Below are 17,203 nucleotides of genomic sequence, written 5' to 3' on the forward strand. Positions count from 1 at the left end.
TTCTGCATTACTTTCTAAACTTCCTTTCTTGTATCCCTTTACAGTTATCTTCCCCCAACTGAATATAAGCTCTTTGAGGACAAGGACCATCTTGTTTGCTTTTATTTGTATCCCTAGTCCAGTGCCTAGCACATAGTAAGAACTTAATAAAAGCTTTATTTATCTATGAACTAAATTGAGTCTATAAAGTGACAGGAGAGAGGCTGCCTTATGATCCATGCTTCCTGTTCACATGTGAGACTACAGCCTGCTCCAGAAGGCATAAGTACCTTTCTCTGTTTGGCCCTAATTCATTCAGTCATGATTCCATTCTCCTATTTTGTGGCTCCCTATAAAAGGCAAATCCACAAACAGAATTGAAGTGAACCATGCTGCCAACTGTCATCAGTGCACCTTCTGCTAACTTTGGAAATCAGCTAAAGCTGTGCAAGCTGGGAAAGAATATATTTACCATGGAGAATAAGAACAAGTTTTGTGGCAATGAATTTAAATGGTTTAAAGGAACAGAACTATTCTAAAGGTTGTTCTGTGGTGGAATGATTTCATCAGAAACAGAGAATAGGGAAGAAGGAGATTTCTCAAGAGGCTGACTTTCAGTCCCCTAGACTAATGAGTTTCAACCACAGAAACTCATCACTTTTAGTCCAGACAGAGAATGGAGCTCCTTTCCCAGTTCCTTATGGTCCCCCCTCACCATCCTTTTACTTTTCTAAACTAAAATACCTCACCCTGACCACTACTGTCCTATGTGCATGTTCTCTCCCTTTTAGAATGTAAGCCCTCTAAGGGTAGGGAATGTCTTCACTTTTTTATCTGTATCCTCAGCTTAGCATAATTTTGGGCACATAATAAGCAGTAATAACTGTCTGTCTGTCTGTCTGTCTGTCTGTCTGTCTGTCTGTCTCTCTCTCTCTCTCTCTCTCTCTCTTTCTGTCTCTCTCTGTCTCTCGTTTCTCTCTCTGTCCCTGTCTCTGTCTCTTTCTGTCTCTCTCTGTCTCTCTGTCTCTGTCTGTCTCTGTCTGTCTGTCACTCTCTGTCTCTCTCTGTGTCTCTGTCTGTCTCTCTGTCTGTCTCTCTGTCTCTCTCTGTCTCTGTCTGTCTCTGTCTCTCTCTCTGTCTCTCTGTCTCTGTCTCTCTCATCTCTCTCTGTCACTCTCTGTCTCCATCTCTCTCTGTCTCTGTGTCTCTGTCTGTCTCTCTCTCTGTGTCTCTGTCTCTCTCTGTCTGTCTCTGTCTGTCTCTGTCTCTGTCTGTCTCTGTCTGTCTGTCTGTCTGTCTGTCTCTCTCTCTCTCTCTCTGTCTCTCTCTCCCCCACCCCTTCTCTTTCTCCAGCTGCCATGAAATGGAGGAAGAGAAGGAAGGGGAAGAGTTTCACATGACAGTAGTCACTCTAAGGAGCAAATCTGGGAGTCTTCAATGTGTCAAATGTAAAGGTCAATAAAGTTTTGCAAAACAGTTTCAGCATCATCCTCTGTACTAATTTTCTCACATTTATGTCATAATCTGGCCTAGTCAGTTTTATAAAACATCATGAGGTTCAACACACCATATTACAATCACAAAACTTGCCACTACTCCAGAACATCATGCTGCCATAAACAAGCATCTGCCAGCAGTCAAGAGCTCGAAAGTCTCCTATAAATACACGCCCTGTGAAAGCAAAACATTAAAGAAGCAAAAGGAGGGGTAAAATATCTGAAAGGTTCTTTGGGACCGGTTGACTGACTTTTTTTCTTTTGTTTTTTTAAGTTATTTTTACTATCATAGGATTATAGATTAAAAGTGGGAATGAGGATTGGAGGCCATCTAGTCCAACCCCTTCATTTTACAAATGAGGAAACTAAGGGCAAGGGAGGTTAATTGACTGATTCAAAATCACACATCTTGCAAACATCAAAGGGGGTACCTGAACCTAGGTCCTCTATCATCAAAATCAGTGTTCTTTATACTCTTCTGCACAGCTGCATTTTTTTGTTCCATCACATTCATTTCAGAACATATCACCACCCTTCCTATCCATCGGGCTATATTCTTTGCAACAACAACAAAAAAAAAAGACTGTTAAGCAAAGCTAACATATCAACCCTGTCTGAGAGCATAAGAAATATTCCAAACTCATGGTCTACCTCTACAATAAAGGGACTAATTTTCTTTAAGCCATCTCTTGATTCCTGGATGGATTGTAACGCTCATCATTTACTCAATCAATTGTTAAGCATTGATTAAGCACTTATTATGTACCAGATACTGTGCTAAGCACTGGGGATACAAAAAGAGGCAAAAGGCAGTCCCTCCCCATAAAGATACAATATGCAAACAAGGCAAGTTATATACAGGATAAAGAATAAACAATGAACAGAGAGAAGACAGTAGAATAAAGAGGGTTTGGGGAAGGCTTTCAGTAAAAGATGGAATTTAAGTTGGGACTTAAAAGAAGTCAAGGAGGTCAGTAGGTAGAGCTGAGGAGGAAGAGTACTCTAGAAATGGGGACAGCTTGAAAAAAATGCCCAAAGCTAAGAGGAGTGTCTTGTTTGTGGAACAGCAAAAGACCAGTATCACTGGACACTACATATGTAGAGTAAGAAGACTGGAAAGAAAAAAAAGAATACTGGAAATGTGGGAGAGAATTAAGTTAAGAAGGGTTTTGAATGCCAAACAGGGCATTTTTATTTGACCCTAAAGGCAATGGGGAGCCACTGAAGATGAGTTGGGGGTAGGGTGACAGAGTCAGACCTGTACTTTAGTGGCTGAAAAGAGGATGGACTGGAGGAGAGAGAGACTTGAGGTAGGCAGACCCATCAGTAGGTCCAGGTCAAGACCTGTACTAGAGAGGTGGAAGTATCAGAAGAGAGAAGAGGGTATATTTGAGAGATGTGTCAAAGGTGAAATCAACAAGTCTAGAAAATAGATTGATACAGTGCAGTGAGAGATAGTGAGAAGTTGAGGATGCCTATTAGCTTGTGAGCCTGAGGGACTAGGAAGATGGTGTTGCCTCCATAACAAAAAGGAAGGTGGGAATGGGGAGGTTTTAGGGGGAAAGAAAGTAAGTTCCATTTTGGACATATTGAGTTTAAGATGCCTACTTGCATATCTAAGTTTAAGATTTCCGGAAGTCTCTGCTGACTAACAGAGATTGGGGCAGGATAGGAATATCTGAGAATCCTTAGTATAAAGATGGTAATTAAATCCATGAGAGCTGATGAGACCACCAAATAGAGTTGTATAGAAGAAGAAAAGAGAGCCCAGGACAGAACTCCATGGTTAGAGAGCATGATCTGAGAGAGGATCCAGCAAAGGAGACAGAGAAGGATTGGTTAGATACATAGGAATAAAGCCAGGAGGTAGGCGTGTACCACAAACCTAGAGAGAAGAGAAGAACAAGGAGGAGAGGGTGATCAACCGTGTCAAAGGCAACAGAAAGGACAAGGAGAATGAAGATAAAGAAAAAATTATTGGATTTGGCAATTACGAGATCATGAGATACTTTGGAAAGAGCAGTTTCAGTGAAATAATGAGGTCAGAAGGCAGATTGTAAGGGGAGGATAGAAAGTGGAACGTCTATTGTAGATAACCCTTACAAGGACTTTAGCCACCAAAAGGCAGAAGAGATGTATAGGACAATAGTTAGAAGGATGGAAGTATCAAGAAAGGGTTTTTTTCAAGATCAGGGAGACATGGCCATGTTTGTAGGCAACAGGGAATGAGCCAGTAGGCAGAGAACATTGAGATCTATGTGGACACCAATCCATTTGAGTATTTTTAGTTACAGGCAATATGTATTTCCAAGGCTGTCTTATCCTCCTCAGTTTAACATTCCATCTTCACGAAGTATGGGGATTGAAAGGCATAGGAAGTGATCCACAGGAAACCTGAGGTAAATCCACTCCCTAATTCAGTTAACCACATTAATGAAGATCTGGAAAATCTGATAGTCTAGAATATAGGTATCAAACATGCCGGCTAATCTAGATTAAAGTGTAACTGAGAAATATTTAACAAAATAAATAAAAAGACCACCAAATATAGAAAAGTCAAAATGTGGGTTTCTAAGTCAAACCATAGCCTGCAAGGATTATTATATATGGTTTAGTAAACCTCATTTCTATTTGAGCTTGACATTACCATCTAGAAGGTTATTAGCATTTCCCATGATACCAATTTTCCCTTCCCTTATTTCAATTCACTTGTGTGGAGGGAACTTGTTTATGTTTACCAAGACGAATGTCATGTTCAGATTGTGCCTACAGGGTTCCATATAGTCACAGCTGCACTGTAACTCCCTGAGTCAAAGAGTTACAGTGGCTAATGGAACACATTTTTGCTAACAATTCTTGACCTGCACCTTGGTTCAATGATTGAACTTGTAAGATTCAAATGGTTTGGTGTCAACTTGGTGGGAATTCTCCAAAGGAATCCCTCATAAATCTGTGACTGGCTCCATGCTCTTTAATTTTCCCCAAAAAAATCTTAGATGAAGGCAGAGGCAGTATTAAATACTGAATAGCAAACTATCTTCAAAACCAGATAGATGTGAGTTCATTTTCCATCTCTGACACATTCTGGTTGTGGAACCCTGAATGAGTTTCTTAACTTCTCAATGCTCTGTTCAATTCCCTAAGATTATAAATTTCAGAGAAGGTACTAATCTGCATTGGGAGAAATCGACTTTTCCCACCTGGAAGTTCCCTATACTAATGAAACAGGTCCAATCCCTATTCCTGTCCTTATCCCTTCAATTTGGGCATAGGTATGAGGCTTATTGAATTTACAGATGGCACAAAACAAGAAGGAACAGTTAACCCACTGGGTGATAGTCAAGATCCCCAAAGATCTTGACATGCTAGAATACTGGACTGGATCAAATAAGATGAAACTCAATAGGAATAAATGTAAAGTCTCACACATTTTAAAAAAATCAACTTCACAAGTACAGAATGGGTGAGGCATGATTATACAATAAGTTTTTCTCGGAAAGATTTGGGAGTTTTAATAACCCACAAGCCCAATATGAGTCAATGGTGTGATATGGCAGCCAAAAATGCCAATGCAGTTTTGGGCTGCATTAAGAATCACAGTTTTTAGGGGCAGCGAGGTAGCACAGTGAGTAAGAGCACCAGCCCCAGTGTTGGGATGACCTGGGGATCGAATCCGGGCTCAGATACTTAGCACCCACCCAGAAATAACTGGCCGTGTAACCTTGAGCAAGTTACTTAACCCCAATTGCTTAAAAAAACAGAATCATAGCTTTCAATACTAGAGAGGTCCTATTATATCCTGCCCTGGTCTGACCATCTTTATGTTCAGTCCTGGATACCGCATTTCAGAAAGGACATTGACAGTCTGGAAAATCTCCAGAGATAGAAAACCAGGAGAAGAAAAGAGTCTGGGGAAAGGGGAAGGGTTAATGGAGAAAGGGAAGAAACATGCTGGCTGTGTTCAAATATCACATGGAAGAGGGATAAGAACTGCACTGTACTGTACTGTTTGACCTCAGGAGACAGAACCCAAAGCAATAGGTGAGAAGTTTTTACTTTATAAAATCTAGTTTTTTGATTTATAAAAGAACTCTATAAATATGACTATTATTTCAAAGTAGAATGGGCTGTTCGGTGAGATTGGGGAGTGGATTTCCCTTCACTAGAAGCCTTAAGGCTGGATGACTCCTCATTGCTAAGGTTGTAATAGGAATGACCTTTTTGGACATGAATTGAACCAGACATCTGCTGAGGCCTCTTCCAATTCTCAAATTAAGTGTCTGAGTGATTCTATGTTATCTCTTGATTCCGCTCCTGCCTGTCCTTTAGTAAATGCTGAAAAAGAAACTCGCTTCTGATGACGAAACTCGTTCATTATCATCTCCCTTCCCACTAAGCATAGCTATTCCAACTCACTTGCAAGTCAGGACATCACCTTCCTGAAGCCATGGTCTTCTTTCAGAATGAAGGACAAACAAGGAACAAGGTATTCTACAAGGCCTCTACTTTCCTGATCCCTCATTGATTCAATTCAACAACTAGATGGCACAATTGGTACGAGTGCTGGACTTTTAAGTCCTAGGATGACCTGGGCTTGAATCTCATCTCAATTACTTACTAGCTGTGTGACGCTGGGCAAGTTACTAAACTATATCTTATCCTCATATTTCCCATATGTAAAATGGTGATAATAAGAGCATCTACCTAATTGGGTTATTTTGAGGCTCAAATGAGATAACTTGTAGAGTGCTTTGAAAACCTTAATGCTTTATATTAACAGTTATTTACGTTTATTAAGTACCCAGACAAATAGTGGGTGCTCAACAAGTGCTTGTTCATTCATTCATTCCCATGCAAGGCACTATTCCAGATGTTGAAGACATAACACTAAAAATGGAATAATCCCTGTCCTCAAGGAGTTTACATTCTGTTAATTTCCTTCTCTCCACACCCTTGCTTTTGGTGATCTCATTTCTTCCCACAGATTCAACTATCACTTCTACACAGTCTCCTTCTAAATTGTTATGGCCAAACCTGCTCTCTCCACCCAACTCCAATCCCGTTAAAAACCATTAGCTGGACAGCTCTACATGTATGTCCTGCAAGTACCTTCAGTACGACCAGAACTGAGTTCATACCCTTCCACCCTAAACTTTCCCAGATTCTCAATTTCCCTATCTCTGTTCATGGCCCCTTGTTCCTCCTGGTCACCCAGTTTCAAAAGTGTTGAGTGACCTTTGACTTCTTCCTCTTCCTCATCCCCCATAGTCAGTTAGTTTCCAAACCCTACTTATTCTAATAGCACAACTGCTCTTGTATCCAACCACTTCTCTTCATTCTTGTTCAAACTTTTCTTACCTCTAGCTGGAATTATTGTAAAAGCCTCCTAACTGGGGCGGCTAGTTGGCACAGTAAATAGAGCACTGGCCCTGGAGTCAGAAGCACCTGAGTTCAAATCCAGCCTCAGACACTTAACACAAAAACTAGCCATGTGACCTTGGGCAAGTCACTTAACCCCAATTGCCCTACATTCCCCCCTCCAAAAAAAATCCCCCTAACTGTTCTTCCTGCCTCCAGTCTCTCATATATCTGGCAACCTTTTCACCACTGCCAAAACAATGTGTTTAACAGCCTCTGACCATATCACTTCCATGCAAAATTTCTAAAAAACAAACCCTAAAACAAACAAAAATCTTCAATAGCTCCCTGTTCCCTCTAGGATAAAATGCAAACTCATTAAATAATTCATTGGCATTTAAGGCCTCCCACAATCTGCCTCCAAATTAGCTTTCCAGCTTCTTTACATACTCTAGCTTCTAGTCAAACTAGATTACTAGCTGTTCCACTAAAATGAAATGCTATCTCCTATCTAGATGCATTTGGTGGTATAATGGACAAAAGGCACGGGGCCACAGGGCCTAAAATCAGGAAGGTATGAGTTCAAATCCACCCACAACCACTTACTAGCTTGGTGACTCTGGGCAAGTCGCTTTACCTCTGCTTGCCTCAGTATCCTCAACTGCAAAATGGTTATAATAATGGTACCTACTCCACAGGGCTGATGTCAGAGTTAAATGAGATGATACTTTTAAAGCACTTAGTCCCTTGCCCTGGAACATGGTAGGCATTTAATAAATGCTTGTTCCCTTCCCCTTCCCTTTTCCCTCATGCCTAAAATACAACCCCTCCTCAACTCTGTTTCAGAGTCCTTACATTCCCTCCTAGTTCATCTCAGGTACAAGATCTTTTTTGTCTTTTCTGATGTCCCCTCAGATTTTCCTAGAGCACTTTGTCTGGATCTGCCCTTGGACTTCATCCCTTCTTCCCTTATGTTATAATTGTGTTTTTTATCCCACTAATAAAGTGTAAGTTTCCTGAGGGCAAGAATTGAGTCACCTTTTATCTATGGGTCCTCAGTGTACAGAATAGGTGCTTAATGAATTTTGGTTGAATGAATAAATTAATAATCCACAAAGCATCAGCCACTTAACTTCTCTGGATTAGACTAGATTTCTAAGGCTCAGTCCAGCTCTGGATGCTAAATCCATGTGAAAAGCTGCCACAGTGTAAACGGCTTTAATGATAGAGTGAGCAGATGGTCTGGAGTACTATCACACTGTACATAGCAGGGCTGGTCCAACTGTGGCTGAAATCATCATGTCTCATAATAATATTAGATTTTAGATGCTGCATTACACCAACCTTTGAAATAGATAATATAAATATTATTATACCCATTTTACAGGTGAGGAAACTAAAGCTCTGAGAGGTTAAGTGCTTTGCCCATGATCTCACATATAATTTGTGGCAAAACTGGGATTCAAACTCAGATCTTTTTTTAAAAAATTCTAGAAATAATTTAAATTGGTATGTTTTAATATATTTTTATATCACCTATATTTCTCAATCTATGCCTCCCCACCCCTCCTAAGAAAGTTCTCCCTTATAGCAATAGATAAAAAAGAAGGTGGAAAAGTTCAGCAAAAGCAATCAACATATCAAAACACGCTTAAGTTATCTGAAGTGTTCAAAAAACATAGTCCCCTACTTCTACAAAGAAGTGGAGGGAGGAGTGGGGGAGTGAGCAGGAGTCCTCAAAGCTCTTTGTTGAAATTCAGATATTTTTTATTTCAAGTCATGTCCTGTTTCCACTGAACCACACTGCTCTAAGGCTATATGTCATTCATTCATTCATTATATATTTATTGTGTAAACATTCATATATACTGGCCAAGAAACAAACGCAAAGAAGAAACACCACCCTTGTGAATTATATTGATGCTATACTTAAAATGTTACGTCCTTTGAATAACCCCAAAGCATATTTCAATGTAGAGAAATGAATGAATGGATTAACATAGTCACTTCTGTTCAGTATAATAAATGAAGTACGCATTAAAATTTTAAATAAAAAGATATTGCAGTCCTTTGTCAATGACATTGGTGAATATTAGCCCCTACCCTTGGCCAGGTTGGCTACCATTAGCTTAGATACTGATTTGTCTTTGTTCCTCCTCACTCCTTCAGCTATATAAATTATATATACATATATATATAATACATATACACACATACACATATATGTATACACACATATACTGTGTGGGGGGGTTCAAGGTAGTGTCATGAATAGAATGCTGAACACAGAATCAAAAAGATCTGAGTTCAAATTCAATCTCAGACATCAAGTTAGTGACCCTTGACAAGTTAGTCACTTAATCTCTTTCTGTCTCTATTTCCTCAATTGTAAAATGGGGATAATAATAGCCCAGGGTTGTTGTAAGGAGCACATAAGACAATATTTGTAAAGTGCTTAGCACAGTACCTTGGACATAGTTGATACTTAATAAATGCTTGCCTTCTTCCTTCTTTCCTTCCTTCACTGAAGGATTCCTGAACAAATTCAATTCTGATTCAATAGCAACTACCTGAAAAAAAAAATGAAGAGGTATAAGAAGAGGAAGAAGTCATAGCCCCTGCCCAATGAGTTTTCCAGCCAAAAGTCACACATAACTACAATTCTTCTCTTCCTTTAAAGTATGCCTCAAGTGTTACATCTTCCATGAAGCCTTCCCTTGATTGCTAGTTACAAGTGATATCCCATTATCATATTAAATTCTTGAAGCAATGCGGGAAAACAGACCGAAAGGAGAAACTAAAAGGCAGTGGAGTCTAGGAGGCTATTAGAAGAGTCCTGAGGAGAGGAAATAAGGGCTTGAACTTAGGTGGTTGTAAAGGGAATAAGGGGCAGAACCATATCCCTCCTTAGTACTATGGCTATTTGTGCACATGCCTCTTCTCTCCTTTAGCAGGGTCTGTGTGGTAACTATCTTTGTGTCCCCAGTGCCTTGCAGAATGTCTTTGCCTTTCAGGTACTTAATAAATGTTTGCTGAATTGAATAATATAAATCAGAATGAATAGAAGGGTTTATTGTTGTTAGTTAGACCTATGACTTTGATTTATAACTGGGTTTTTTACGTGCCCAGATCACCTAACATAAAGGAGGTAACTACCCATATGATAGGGGAGTGCAGAATATTTCCTTCCAGAAGCTGCTCCGACCTATTCAATGAGAATGCCTCTGTGCCAAGTGATCTGAGAATGCCCAAAGCCCAGTTACACATTGGTATAGAAAATTTAGAGTGAGGAAACTCTCTGGGACAATGAAGATCAGTAGGTGCTCTGCAGCTTATAATTTTAGAGAGTTGCCAGGGGCACTGAGACATGAGATTACTTACCCATGATGATATGGACAATATGTGTCAAAGGCAAGACTTGAAACTTGAAGAAGATTGAGGTCTTCCTGACTCTGAAGCCAATTCACTATCCACTAAGCATATACCTTCTTGATAGGAAGGATTTTTGTTGTTGCCAAGTCATTTAGTCAAATCCCACTCTTTGTGACCCTGTCTATGGGGTTTTCCTAGCAAAGAGATTAGAGTGGTTTGCCATTTCTTTCTCCAGAGTCCCCATTTTACAGTTGAGGGAACTGAGGCAAACAGAGTTTAAGTGTCTTGGCCAGGTCACAAAGTTAATAAGTGCCTGAGGTTGGATTTCAATTCAGACTTTCCGAACTCCAGGCCCTGCACTCTATCCTAGCAGCGCACCTGCTTCCGTGCCACCTAACTTTTGTGATATTCCGGAAGGATACAGTATCAGAAAATGCCATAATCATAGAAACAATTTATGACTTATCCAACAGAAAATGCAAAGTGGGCACATATAGACTTTATTGTATTATTCATGACAATATAAAAGACACAAATAACCAGAAAAGGCAACAGGTATGTGGCACAGGTCAAAGGAATATATGGACAGCCCAAGTGCTTGACTGGTATCCATAAAATTTTAAAATAATAATAATAGTTAACATTTATATAGTGCTTTATAGTTTACAAAGCATTTTACATATGTTATTTTTGAATTTTTTTTAAACTAGAGGCTTAGGCCCCAATTCCCTGGATGACTTTTCTATCTTTATCCCAATAGCTATCTTATGCTGGCAGTGTCTGCATTCCTGAAATCTTCCAGTCTGATTGGTGAGTAATTCCCAGCACCTTCACTTGAGAAAGTATTTTTATACATGTGTATTATGTGTTGCATATGTGTGCACATATAATATATACACATAAACATATATGTGGGTATGCACAACATGTACACACATATGCCTGTATGTGTATGCGTATATAATATACACACATGTATGTGTATATATTTTTATGTATAGCTATCTCTTCCACATCACAACTTTTCCCATTGTGGTTTTGCTATATTGCTGGTTGGCATAAGAAATTAAATGGGAATTTTGAGGGCATTTCACAGAAGTCGCAGACAACACATGAAGGCCGGCAAACAACACAGGACCTATGACCTAATACTTAACCTGAATTTTACAATAAGGTGCTGTAAACACCCAATAAAAGAAAGAGAACAAATTCAGACATCTTCTCTGGTATGAAGGGAGGGTGGATTTTCCAGATTTTGGGGTGCCACACCCCTAACCCCTGCAACATGGAAGGGATAGCAGTACTCTAGCCAACTCATTCCTTAATCTGGCTTAGCTTCTGACTCCCTAGACTATTCAATTTCCACACCCCAATCCAAACTTTTTAGCTCCCTTTTATGTATTATCTTACCCCAGGAGAATGTGAGCTCCCTGAGGGCAGAGACTATCTTTCTTCTTGTATCTAATTGTATAGTGCCTAGCCCTTAGTAAGTGCCTAATAAATGCTTTCTAGGAAGGTCTCCAATCAATCAAAAAAATCAGTCAGATCCTCCATGGAAGATATCAGAAAGACATGCAAAATTATCATATAAGTTAAGAAGGCATAGAGGGCTTACAAAAATAAACATTTAAAGGTGTTCCTTTCTTACATTTAGGCTTGATCTGCATTTCATTGTCTCAGGATCATAGACTTGGAGCTTGAAGGGTCTTGATTTGCAAGTATGTGTATGGAGTGTGTGTATTGGCCATACAGATTATGCATATCCACATGGGTCTGTCTAGATGTGGTTCAAAGGGAGGCATGAATAGATATCTCTAGAATTTCTTCCATCCACTCTATTCCAAGGAAGACTTTGGTTCTTTCGGGGAAAGCGGGAAATAGGAAAGTGGTAACAAAAGCTGGCCACTCTGCTCTCCTTAGAGATGTGGACTACCTAGCTAGAATTCTACCTATCTGTCTTCTGGAATATTCTTAGTCTAGGGAAAATAATGTTTAGGTTCAAGCTGAGCTCCTGATTGAAATCCCTTAATGTAGGAGTGCCCCAGGTTATCTTCCCGAGGCTTGGACTTGTTTAAGATCTATAGGTAGTAAACAGCAGAGCTAGGTTTGCATCCAGGGCTTTCTATTGCTTCATGCTACCTGCTGTAATCTGCACCAGCAGAAGGAGTGTACACACCAAGGAGATAATGCATTAATCTAGTACCTAAGTAATGTGGCATGGAAAGCACTGTGAGGCAAATGAGAGAGGACAGGGGATTCATGTATCAACTGCAATTGTGCCTTCCACATCACGACTTTCCCCATCGTGGTTTTGATATATCACAGGTTGGCGTAAAAAAATTAAATGGGAATTTGGGGGGAGTTTTGTGGAAGCCACAGACAACACATTAAGGCCAGCAACCAGCATGGAAAAAGTTGAGAAACTCAGAAATACATAAAATATATGTTTAGTATTGTATAATATCAACCCAAATTTTACAATAAGGTACTGTAAACAAAAAAAAAGGAAAAAAATTCAGATTTCTCTAATACAAAGGGAGAGTCAAAAACACAGATTTTCCAGATTGTGGGACACTGCACTCCAATCCCTGAGATGTGGAAAGGATAACTGTACTGTAATTCTTGTTATTACTTTAGTCAGGTATATAGTACAATGCAGCATCAAAATCCTTTCTCTAAAAGGAAGGAGAGAAGGAAAGAAAGAAGGGAGGGAGGGAGAGAGGAAGGAAGGAAGAAAGGAAGGGAGAAAAGGAAGGAAGGAAGGGAGAAAAGGAAGGAAGGAAGGAAGGAAGGAAGGAAGGAAGGAAGGGAGAAAAGGAAGGAAGGAAGGAAGGAAGGAAGGAGGGAGGGAGGGAAGGAAGGAATGAAGAAAGGAAGCGAGAAAAGTAAGGAAGGAAGGGAGAAAAGGAAGGAAGAAAGGAAGGGAGAAAAGGAAGGAAGGAGGGAAGAAGGGAAGGAAGAAAGGAAGAGAGAAAAGGAAGGAAGGGAGAAAAGGAAGGAAGGAAGGAAGGAATTTAGGTCTTCCTGACTCTTACTTTAAAACAATACACTGTACCATCTAGCTACCCACATAACCACCTAGCTGCCTACAGATAATCTAGTTCCACCTCACTATTTTACAGATGAAGAAATTTACATACAAGGCAATTAGGTGGCTCAGTGGATAGAATGGTAGGCCTGGAGTTAGAAGGACCAGAGTTCAAATCTGACCTCAGAAAATGAGTAACACTATCAAGTCATTTAACTTGTTTGCCTTAATCCACTGGAGAAGGAAATAAATCACTCCAGTATATCTGACAAGAAAACCATAGGGACAGGGTTGGCATGCTATGGTTCACGGGGTTACAAAGAGGTGGACACGATTAAATGACTGAACAACAACAAACTCATATAAAGAATGGGAAGTGTCTTGCCCAAGGTCTCATCATGAGCTAGAGCTGGAACTTAAAACTCAGGCACCCACATTCCCATGCTGACATTTTTTTCCTCAACTGTAACACCCTCTATCTCAGGAGATGGTACCTGAGCTGAACTGTGAAGGATCAGAATTATGTCAGTAGGAAATAGAGTTGAGAAGTGTAATATACTTCTGGCAAAGCAGAGAATTCACAGAGGCAGAAAAGAGTGGCAAGTCTGGGGAAGAGTAAATATAAAGTATGTGACAGGAAATGGCACAAAATAAGGTTGGCTTTCCAGAATTAGGCTGGAGCCAGCTTTCAGAGAGCTTCAAATGCCTGGATAAGGAGGTTATAATTGACTTGGTAAGTAATGGGAACTCAATTCATTGAAAGTTTTGCTATTTATTAGGAATAGTATTCTGGCAGCAGAGGGGAAGATGGATTGGACAAAGGAGAAGCTGAAGATAGTGAAGCCAGTTAGGACACTATCACATTAGTCCAGGAAAAAATAATAAGGACCTGAACTAAGGTGGTTGCAATGCGAATGAGAAGTAGCTGACAGACACAAGTAATACTGCAGAGGTAGAATTTATTAGACTTTAAATTCCACTACTGGATTTCTTTGGTACAATAAATATTTAACAAATGCCTACTGAATGAATGAATTTGTTTTTCCCTCCTGTCTACAGGGTCAAAATTAAGTTTTTTGGGTTTTTTGTTAGACTGTGAAACTTAAGTTTGCCTATAGATTATTAAAATTAATAATAATATCATTCCAACTTTAAAAAGAAACAAAATATTAAGTGTCCCCAAAGAAACAGATCCTAATGTAATGTCTAGAAGGTGAGCCTTGAAGTCATAAAGATGTGGGTTCAAGTCCTACTTCTGAAACATACTAACCATATGACTCTATGCAAGTCACCTAACTTCTCAGAATCCCAGACAACCAGCAGGAATTTCTATACTAGGAATCTCCTAAACCAATAAAATCACAAGTCTGGACCAACCTCCCTCACTAACACCACGCTCCCCACCCCACACCACCCCCCAAAAAACAATAAAAGATATTCAGGAGTGAACCTTTCATTTGAATTTGAGACTTGGGCAGCTTGAATCTGGAAGACTCATTGCCAAGAATTAAGCTAATTTTGGATGTTGGTTCAGAGTCTCATCTATAGGTCAGACTTATGAAAACAAAGTCCACAAGGTTGTTTTAAGGTATTATATCCAATAGAGCTTCTAGGTTATTAGCAGAAGTTTATTAATCTTTTTGTTATATAAGGATTTTTTTTTTGCTATATCAGTATCTATATCATTATGAGATCTGACTCATATTTGAATGAGAACATCAGAATTTTTTTTCCTTTACCCACAGCAACAGCTTTAGTAAAGAGAAAAATGGTTGATGCCTAAGAAGGGGAGAAAAAGGAGGAGAGTCATTTAGCTCTATAAAATAGTTCCATAATCTAGCTCAATGGGTTGCTGAGAGGAATAACTAATAACAAGAATTGGAAAGGTCTCTGCAAATATTACGTGCCATATAAAATGCTAACTAATGCCTACAGAAAAGCCTTTCATTATTATTATGGCCCAGTCAACATGACCCCCATAAGCCTCTGCTCCTTGTTCAACATGTTATTGGGACGGTGAATTTAAAGGAGATTTCAATCAGCCTTTGGAATGGAGCTGCAGTGTCCCCCGCCCCACTGGTAGAAGAAACAGAGCTGTTTACCGTCTGTACGCTGCAACAAAAGATAAAACAGAAGGTAGGGGATGTGGTGACTTGTTTAAAAAAAAATCGTTAATTCTTAATCTGTGCTTAAGACAGCCACTGAAAACTATATTCTTAGTAAGAAATTATTGTGGGGATAGATGTAAAAGTCACTTGCAATGTTGTGTTTATACCAAAGCACCAGGTCATGGAATTTTTTATTTGAAATTTGTCTGTGTGGGAATAACACTAGACTGCTGTCCTGCCAGGGCCAGCTTTTAATCTGACACAATGAATAGCCATTGTTCAGTAAGAATATCCGGCAGTCTGTGTCTATATACACTGAAGATGACCTTCCTCTTTAGAAATAACTTCCAGCCACAATTTTCCAATTGTTATTGGTGTTCCCAAAGTACTAGATGTTCAGGAAGGGAAGAACAGGAGAAATACTGATGCTATATGCCAACAATATTTCAGGGGTCCTGTGCCTTTTAAAGGCAAGTTAACACTCACTGTTATCTCCTCTGTGCCCATCATTGGGCTAAAGGCCTAGAAGGGGATACAAGACAGGGAAAAAGCATAGACACTACCCTTCTAAAGTATGTAATCCAGTTGGGGAGGCAAAATTTTTGAGATCCAAATCAACTAGAGAACAATAGTAGCCCTAAATAGTGGTTGCAAAGTTCTAAAAACCATTTGGGTCCATATTTTATTGTTTATAAGGTACTATTTGCCCTCTGAATCTCAACCAGCTAGAATTTTGCACACCAATATACACACTCATGACATCATAGTGATGCAAAAAGGCATTTAAAAAATGGAAATACTAGCTCTATAACTAGAAAATTACAACAAACAGCAGACATTGTTTCTTACTTTTCCCTTTAAAAACCTCTCCACTTCATAGGGACAAAAGATTTTTAGTACCAGCTTGTCCTCATTCCATGCTGCACACTGCTACTTAATCAGTGTTCACTCTAGGGAAGCAATCCAAGTCACACAACTTGTCTGTAATGTGTCTTGATGCCTGGGAGGTTGTTATCATTTGCTCTAGACACCAATGAGTTCTAAGGATTATGCAGTTAGTGATTCCTGGATTGAGTAGGGAAGGTGCCTCAATATCTTTTAACCTTGGGAGGAGGAGACAGTCCTGGGACAGCTGCCACCTTCACAGTCACGTCTCTCTTCATTCCAGTATGCTTCAGTGCCCCTTACCTTTCCCCAAAACTTCCCCTGATGAACTCTTTTTTTTTTTTAAAGCAATCAGGGTTAAGTAACTTGCTCAAGGTTACACGGCCAGGTGTTTCTGAGTGAGTGCTAAGTGTCTGAGCCCGGACTCAATCCCCAGGTCATCCCAACACTGGAGCCGGTGCTCTTACTTGCTGTGCTACCTGGCCGCCCCCCCCCCCGGTGAACTCTTGAACAAAATTTTAGACAATATTGCCCAAGGAAAAGGTAGTATATAGAGATAGCTAGAAATATCTCAATTTATAGTTATAAATGGAATGGGAATTGTTTTTTTCTTTTTTTTTCTTTTCTCTTCTCTTCACTTCTCTGATGAGGGACTCTTACCAGGAAATGAGAATTTTCCCTATCCTACAAGGAGATCACAGTAGTCCAGGAAAATTTGAACAATCCCATGCAGGTATCCCAGAGATCTGCTAAAACTTGAGAGGTGATTGGAAGGAATTTGGGGAGCTTTGTCAAGCTCTTAAGTCAAGTTGGAGTGATTGCTGGATGAAAGACACACTGCTTTGATACTTAAGCAAAAGAAAATGTCAGGATTCATAGTTGCTATGTAACTGGGTCTTGGTGACTGAAGACCAAATGTACATGATAGGAATAGTATATTTCTGACTCCTGAATAAACATCTATGAGATCAGAGTTG

At 39.7% G+C, this 17,203-nt stretch overlaps 1 long non-coding RNA gene across 1 annotated transcript in view; it reads right to left on the reverse strand.

Moving 5' to 3' along the window:
- The window catches only part of LOC138175512 (uncharacterized), an 89,594-nt gene that overhangs the window by 12,387 nt on the left and 60,004 nt on the right, over positions 1-17,203 (reverse strand). The window contains exon 2 of the long non-coding RNA XR_011172014.1: positions 9,301-9,403. This is a non-coding gene — a long non-coding RNA (uncharacterized lncRNA). The remainder of the gene's footprint in view (positions 1-9,300; positions 9,404-17,203) is intronic.

The sequence above is a fragment of the Petaurus breviceps genome, unplaced genomic scaffold (genome assembly GCF_028583685.1).
Source record: "Petaurus breviceps papuanus isolate PSGF00001 unplaced genomic scaffold, PetGlider_PUasm1.0 77, whole genome shotgun sequence".
In the NCBI taxonomy this organism is placed as follows: Eukaryota; Metazoa; Chordata; class Mammalia; order Diprotodontia; family Petauridae; genus Petaurus; species Petaurus breviceps.